Source organism: Pyrgilauda ruficollis, unplaced genomic scaffold, assembly GCF_017590135.1.
Source record: "Pyrgilauda ruficollis isolate IOZ18807 unplaced genomic scaffold, ASM1759013v1 scaffold54, whole genome shotgun sequence".
NCBI lineage: Eukaryota > Metazoa > Chordata > Aves > Passeriformes > Passeridae > Pyrgilauda > Pyrgilauda ruficollis.
Window position 1 is genome coordinate 7,579,546 of NW_024527044.1, and position 8,125 is coordinate 7,587,670.

An 8,125-nucleotide genomic window follows, 5' to 3' on the forward strand; every position below is an offset into this window, starting at 1 on the left:
CTTACCATAAAAAAATCAGTTAAAAATTAATTGGCCCAGGTCTCTTTTTTCCTTTTACTTCCTTTGGGTCAATTAAGAGGAAGCACAAAGCAATTTTACATATTTTACTTCACAATCAGCTGGCTGCTCTCCCTGGCATGAGCTGCCACGGCCTAGTAATGGACAGGACCTTGCTCCTCTGCCACAGCCCCAAAGCAGAAATGATGAAAAGGGTCATTGTTCCCAGCAAAGTGTCTCATTCCTCACTCTTTTGGCATGGGAAGTGATATCCCATAATCAGTGAGCGATCTGAGGTCTCCCACAACCACCTCCATAAACCTTAATTAAATTCAGTGGAGACTCTGTCAGAGAGCACCACACTGGGTCCCCTTGCACCAGGAAAGCCAAGGAATGACACATTTAAGGACTTAAAGTCTGAATTTTCAGATTGACTCTGCTACACAGGATTTCAACTATCACAGTTTAACCTTTTTTATAGATACAGATGCTATAGATATGGATATATATGGGAACAGATCCCATCTGGAGTATTCCCAGCACCTCGTGGGTTTGTTTCACAGCCTGACACTCTCTGCTGAGTGGGTTTTCCTTCAGATCAAGGCAGACAGGAGGAGGGGGAAGGAAAAAACAAGGGATTGCAAGGAGGAGGTGGCAGGCTCCACACCAGAACTGGAGCCAGGCTCACCTCCCCCGCTGCACGTTTTACAACCAAGTGTTGTGTCTGAGGGGAGGCACACGTGGGAGTGAGACATCCCAAAACCTGGCAGGAGCCAGCCCTCTGGCATCACTCATAAACCAGATGCTGGCCAGAGGAGCAGCACCCAAAGATGTGCAAACCACTCCAAAAATCCTCACTCATCTCCGTGTGACCTGGGAAATCTGGGAAGCTGAGGGCAGCACTTCCCTCCCCTCTCCGGGCTCTGGACACTCCTGAGTCCTGGGTGATCACACTCACTCCTGGGAGCCCCAGGTTCCAGTGGTTGGGAAGTTAAGGTGAAATGTAAATGTGGAATTTAAGCAACAATTGAATTTGGGCAAAACTCCTGCTTTCAGCCTTTCATCTTTCACCTTTTCAACCTATTTTATGAAGAAGGATCAAGAAACCACCTTCATTCACCCAGAAACCATCATCATTCAGAGCAGCCAAGACCTGGGCTGGCCCCCTCCTTGCAAAAGGTGGATATTACAGAGCCCCTGTGTTCAGACAAACCATTCTGGTCACTGTTGCCCTCAGCACCTAAATGTGCTTTAAAATGCTCTGGAGCAACCACTGAGAGGGGTCTGCAGTGCCAAAGTTGTGGCTGTCCCATCCCTGGAAGTCTTCAAGGCCAGGCTGGACAGGGCTTGGAGCAGCTTGGGATGGTGGAAGGTGGAGGTTGGAATGAGATAATCTTTATTTTCCCTTCCAACCCAGTCCATTCTCAGTGAGGAATAATCAGTGCCTCGCCACTGCTCCTTCCCCGACCCCCCCTCTCCCTTGTGGCTGTCTCAGCTCCCCCCAGAGGGGGGATGAGGGGGAGGAGGGAGGTTATTACACAATGTTTTTGTTCCACTGACAGTTTCCCTCTGCCAGTTGGAACAGGCTGCTCATAAATTTCGGCTTTCTGGAGGGGTTTCAGGAGTTTTGCATTCTTAGATCATTGTCTGCCTTTCCCAGGAACAATGGGGGCAGGAAGGAGCTGCTCCAGAAATGCCATGTGCTGCGAGGGGATCTCTCCTGGATAGGGATTGCTCAGGGGGGCAGAGGGAGCTGCCCTCAACTGCTTCATCTCCCAGCCTTGGTAGCCAAGGAGGCAGCTCAGTGGCAAGCAGGAATGCTGCTGACAGTGCCCTGTGGAGGTCTGCAAAGGTCAGCTCCTTCCTGCAACTCCAGGGAGAGGAATGGAGGGATTGTCCTGTGGTTATAAGGTGGGAAATGAGATATGGGAGGGTCCCTGCTGTGGGTGCTCTGCTGGAGGTGCAGCTCAGCACATCCCGGGCTCCCAGGTGTGAACACCTTGGCAGGCTCAGCACATCCTGCACCACCCTGGGAGCTGCTGGGACTGGGATTTTAGAGAAAATCTTGCCCTGCAGGTGAATTACAACTGAAAGCCCCTTGCAAGGCTTCTAACCAGATCAGAGGGATCAATTCTCAATTCTCTCAGGCTCATCCTGTGAAGGCAGCAGCTTTTCAGTGTGTGCTGCTCCCTTCCCAGGCTGCCAATTCCAGCCCAAGCTTTGGTGCCTTTGGCATGTGGCTTGCCAAGGGTGGGCTCTGCCTGCTCCACGAGGTTCCTGGCATGGTGTAGGTCCAGCCCAACCAGCAGGTTGGATTCAGGAGTTGTGGGAGCCAGGGATCATCCCAAACTGCCAGCCTGGGTGCTGCTACCTCTCTGAGGGCACGAGGGTTTAACCGTATGAACCTGTCTGGGCTGTCCCAGCTGGAATCTTGGGCACAGGAGTGACCCTGGTGGTGTTCAGTTCACCCACAGAGCCGAGGAAACTCAGCCAGGACAGAGTGCAAGAATCCTTTCTCACAGAGAGCAATCACTGAGGACTCAGAGATCTTGCAAAGGGACAATTCCCCAGTGCATTTTTAAGCCAAGGCAGTAGAGGCAAAGTTTTCTTGACTTGTGTCACACAAACCTCTCCCCCAGCAGTGGAATCACTCATTTGGATGGGAACAGCAGGAGCTGTGTCTTCACCAGCAACCAGGACCCATCCTCTGGTCTAAGGCCAAGTGCCCAATCTGATCAAGCCCATCTGATTAATATTATTAATTACAAAACAGCAGCCACACCAAACTGCATCTTAGGAATGTCCCCGGTCCATGAAAGCTCCCAGATTTTGCCTGAGAGTTGTCCTGTGCCTAACCCATGCCAGGGACTCTGATGGCCATTGAAATCCAGCTCATGGAAATGCTCCTCAGCTTTTTGGTTTGCTCCCAGCCCCAACACAGCTCCAGCAAAGTCCTGAAGAAGTTATTTTCCCTTCCCTGGGTCTCTTCCAATCCCACTCAGCACAGAGAGAGGACCCCAGTCCCCTGAGACCCCCACAGGGAGGGATGGCCAGCTCGTTCAGAAAGGTGGCCATAAAATCTTAATTATCTCCATTAGATGCCAGCCTGCTCTGAGTTGCAGTCCCAGGGATGCCAGGAGGTTTCCTAGTAACAGCATGAAATCAGCCAAAAAAAAAAAAAGGGAATTATTTATCAGAGAGCTCCTTGCCATGCAGGAGGAGAGGATGGCAGAGGAAGGATGTCCCAGGGGCTCTGCAGGGAGGAGCTGCAGTCTCCAGCACTTCTGTGAAGGATGACAGGTTGTGGTGCTCGTGGAAATCCTTCCTTTGGGCAAAAAATACAGCCACCAAAAAATCTTCCCGGGTGGGAAAAACCAGGATGTCACACAAGAGCCAGGCTGAGCCCCTGCCCTGAGCGAAAAGGAGCATTTCAAGCCTGGGGCTGGCTGTATATACCCAGTCATATTTCCTGGGAAAAGCTCTTTTTGGAGTTTTTCACCATTTTCCCATTCCGCCTTCAGGACAAGCAAGGGCAGGGACTGATCTTGGGGTAAAAATCTTGAGATTTGCCATGTGCCACAGGGTGAGGTGTAATTTGCCTCGTTGTTCATGTTTTCTTCCCAGTTCTGGCAGGGAAGGAAAGGATTTAGCACCAGGACTTGATTCCTAAGGGATTTCTTCACTTCCTCAAAATGCCAGCCTTCCTCCTGAGCCCGGTTCAAAGCTATTGGCACAGAAGAAGAAAGGCTTTGTGTGCTTTGTGTGCTTCCTCTCACGTGGAATTCCATTTCTGCAGAGCACCTTGTGCACCAGCCTCCAGAGAAATAAATTTGGAGTCTGTGAGTTCTGGTCTTCTCATGTCCAGAAATTAATTCCCAGAGGACATGCTCCATGATTTTTCCAGAGTCTAAGGTGGGGCTGAACTCCAGAGCTCTCCAAATCCTCTTTTTTATCTTTTTTAAGGTGTGTATAAATCTTGGAGACACCTGAGGGTGGGCAGAGATCAGACACCAGGAGTTTTTTGTAGATGACAGGCAGCAGCCCCACAATTCCACCACGGAGTTCCATTGGAGCATTCTCATCCAGTCTCATGGATGTAAATACATTTAATTTCACTAAACAGCCCCTAAAGTTTTATTTCCCCAGCTGCTGGTTATTCTCCCTCCCAAACACTGCTGTTCTGTGCAGAATCTTGGAGCAAGTCTGGCATATAGGAACTGAGGCAAAGAAGGGAATTCAACCCTTGCCATAATCACCCTTTGTGAGGCTGTCCCCCCATCCAACAACCCACACACATTTTCCCTGAAGTGTGCTGTTAAAACACTTGCAACCCCCTTTTTTTGTCACTCTCAGCATCCCTGGCCACTCTCTGCTCCAGCTGGTCCTCAGCCCTCCAGCTTTCATCCCTAAGTACCCCAGCCTTGCATTTGCACTCTTCTTTCATTTCCCCTCCTTATTTCCATTTCTTGTATGCTCCCTTTTAACAGCTCAGCTCACTAAGAAGTGTCTTAATTAGCCAAGGAGGCTTTGTGCTGAAATTCCTGATTTTCATGAGCAAAGGCAGGGTTTGTTCCCAAGCTCTGAATGAATTTTCTTTAAAAATAAATCAGCCAGCTGTCTTGGACACCTTCTCCCCTTCATAGCAACCTCACAGTTCCCCAAAAAGCTGAAGTCAACTCTCCTGAAATCCAAAATCTTCAGCCTAGAGCTTCTCCAGCCTCTCTCCAGGTGTAAGTCCAGTTATTTCATAGCTCTGAGTGCCCCACCTGCCACCCCTGACCTCAGTTTTCCTCTGCTCCTTCTCCTTTATGAGCAGCAGGTCAAACACTCTGGTGGGTGTGGACAGGACTGAGCAAGGGCTCCCTCCCTGTGACATCCAGCCTGGAGCACTGAATCCACCCCTGGAGTCTCAGCATAAGGACATGGAATCATTGGAGCAGGTCCAGAGGAGGTCAAGGAGATGCTCCAAGGACTGGAGCCCCTCTGCCCTGGAGCCAGGCTGGGGGAGATGGGGGTGCTCACCTGGAGAAGAGAAGGATCCAGGGAGAGCTCAGAGCCCCTTCCAGAGCAAAGGGGATTATAAAAAAGAGGGTGAACAAATTTTTACATGGCCAGGGAGTAACAGGACAGCAGGAGCTGTTCTAAACTAGAAGAGGGGATATTTAGGTTAGATTTTAGGAAGAAAATCTTCAGTGTGAGGTTGGTAAGGCCCTGGCACAGGCTGCCCAGAGAAGCTGTGGCTGCCCCTGGATCCCTGGGAGTGTCCAAGAAGGTTGGACAGAGTTTGGAACAACCTGGGATAGTGGGAGGTGTCCCTGCCCACGGCAGGGACGGAATGGAATGAACTCTAAGGTCCGTTCCAACCCAAACCATTCTGTGCTTCTGGATTTATCCTTCCCTGGAGATTTTTAAAAGCCATCTGGACACAACCCTGAGTAACCTGCTCTAGGGAAACCTCAGACTAGGTGACCCCCAGTCTCCTTCCAACCCAAACCTGACTCTGACCCGCAGCCCAGCTCTTGCCCTTGCAGAAGTTCAGCTGCAATCAATCCTTCAGCTGCTGCTCGTGGCATGAGGAATTTCAGATTTCTGCACACCCCAGATCACCCTGAGTGTGTGTGCCCATCCCAGCCTGCACAGGATACAGGGACACGCTTTTCCTGGATGTCACCCTGCCTTCCTCCCGCCTTGCTCCCACCCTTCATCACCTCACCCCTGGCATCACAGCCCGGAGGAAACACGGCTTTTAATGAGCTCCAGCCTGGCAGTTCCAGCTCAGCCTCGCAGCTCCTTTCTTTGCCCTCAGATCCCCGTGGAGTGTTTACTCTGCCTTCCCCTCTCCCCCCTGCGCCGCTTTGTTCCCCTCGCACCGCTCCGCGGCCGCGGGGGTTTGATCACCTGCGGCTTTTCAATCCCGATGTGCAGCTCCCTTCCATCTCCCGGACAGCAAAGAAAGAAAGGTCCCCTTTCAGCTTCGCCCCGTTTTGTCTCCGGGCACTCAATACCCTCCTGGAGCAGCTCTGCCCCATCCCCTTGAGCATCCCGCTCGCACAAAGCCCTCTTTGTGCCGGCCTGGGCTCCAGCCAGCCCAGCCTGCAGGCTCAGGCTTATCCTTAGGCAGAGCCAGCTTTACAGCCTTCAGCAGGACCACTCGAACGCTGAGTGCATCGTGCCAGGCATCCGAGGTCCTCCTGCAGCACTCAAAAAATTCCCTGTCCCAGCCCCCGCTGCCAAGAATTGCCCGTTTTTCCCTCGAAGATGCTGAGGGAACGATGCTTCTGCTGCTGTGGTTCTCTGCCATCCCTGACTGACACCAGTCAGAGGATGTTGGGCTGTCTGGCCAGGATTTGGGAAGGTCTGGCCAGCTCAGGGTTCCTCAGGGACTCACCCCGGTTTCCTGGAGTGATTGCCAAGGGGAGCAGGGGGAATGGCAGGAATCTCTGCCAGTATGGGATGTAAAGGTTCAGGGGAATGGCAGGAATCTCTGCACTATGGGATGTAAAGGTGCAGGGGAATGGCAGGAATCCCTGCCAATATGGGATGTAAAGGTTCAGGGGAATGGCAGGAATCTCTGCACTATGGGATGTAAAGGTGCAGGGGAATGGCAGGAATCCCTGCCAATATGGGATGTAAAGGTTCAGGGGAATGGCAGGAATCTCTGCCAGTACGGGATGCAAAGGTTCAGGGGGATTGCAGTAATCTCTGCCAGTATGGGATGTAAAGGTTCAGGGGAATGGCAGGAATCTCTGCACTATGGGATGTAAAGTTTCAATTCACCCCGTGCAGGTGCCTGGAGGACTCCATGCCCTGCAGGGGCTGATTCCCTCAGGGAAGGAAATCCTCGTGGGTGGCTTCAAGGGCTGCTTTCAAAATGGTTTTCCTGTGTGGAGTGGGCTCAGTGAGAGGGATCAGAGAGGGTCTGGGGGAATTCCCTCTAACCTGGCTTTACTTGGAGAGGAAAATTCCCCTCTTCCTCTTGATTTATCCTCAGCAGGCTGCTCTTCCAGATTGCAGGCAAAGCATGGACTGGACTCCAGGCTGGTTTTAGCCAGGAGACGCTCTGTGAGTCCCAGAGGGAAAAGATGCTGCTTCATTACTCCAGAAATACCCTTAACCCCAAAGGGGACCACACCTGACTGTTATTATAGGGTTTTTCCTCAGGGGAACACCCTGATCTGTAAGTGCCAGGTGGTTCTTGCAAAGATTTTTGCAGTCACAGGCTGATTTTTTTCCCCCTGTGCTGTTTGCAGGTGGAAATTATCTCCTTAGGGGAATCAGCCCAGGGTATTTACCCATCTCTAGGACAAGCCTGCACCCTGAGGGCATATCCCTTGCCTGGCTTCTTCAGACATTCCTCAGGAATAGGAAAAGAAGTGAAATTGTCCCTTACAGGGAAGAGGGAAACCTGAATCTTCTATTCCCCCACCAGCTCTGCCCAGAGGGGCAGAGAAGAACAAAGCTCCTTCCAAAATCCAGGAGAGCAAAAAGTGAGGGCTTGAGGGATGTGCCAGCAGCAAACAAAGGCTCCCCGAGCAGGGGAGGGAGCGAGGAGCTGGCTCCGAGGCTGCTGGCCGGGTTGCCATGGATTTTGTGCTAATCAGCCCCTTTCTTGCTGGGAAGCAGAGGGAAAAGGGAGGATTTTGAGCATGCAGGAGCTGCATCCCTACCTGAGCCGTGTCCTGCGACCATCTGCCCAGTGGATGTGCCAGAGCAAAGGGCCAAAATTCCCTGGTACAGGATATTTTGGGGAATGATGTCCCTGTGCCTCGTTCCTGGCTGTGGCTCTGACCTGGCCGTGCTCTCCTGCCCGGATCCTGCCACGTTTGGGGTGTGGGTGCTGGGAAGGGGAAATTTACAGGAGAGGACGGCAGGGGCAGGATTTTGGGGTGTCTGTGTGAGCCGTGGGACATCTGCAGACCCCAGATAAGCCTCCAAAGCTCTCCTGTAAGGGTGTACGTCATTGTGGAAACCTGTGTGTGCCTCCCTGTGCCCCTCTGTGGGGGCTGGCACTGTGCCTGGAGCTCCCCACAACATTTCATTGTCATTTTCTGGATGTTTCCTTGAACAGACCAGAGGGGCAGAGCCAGGCTCTGGAGCTGAGCGTGAACCAGGGGAGGTTTATATTGAA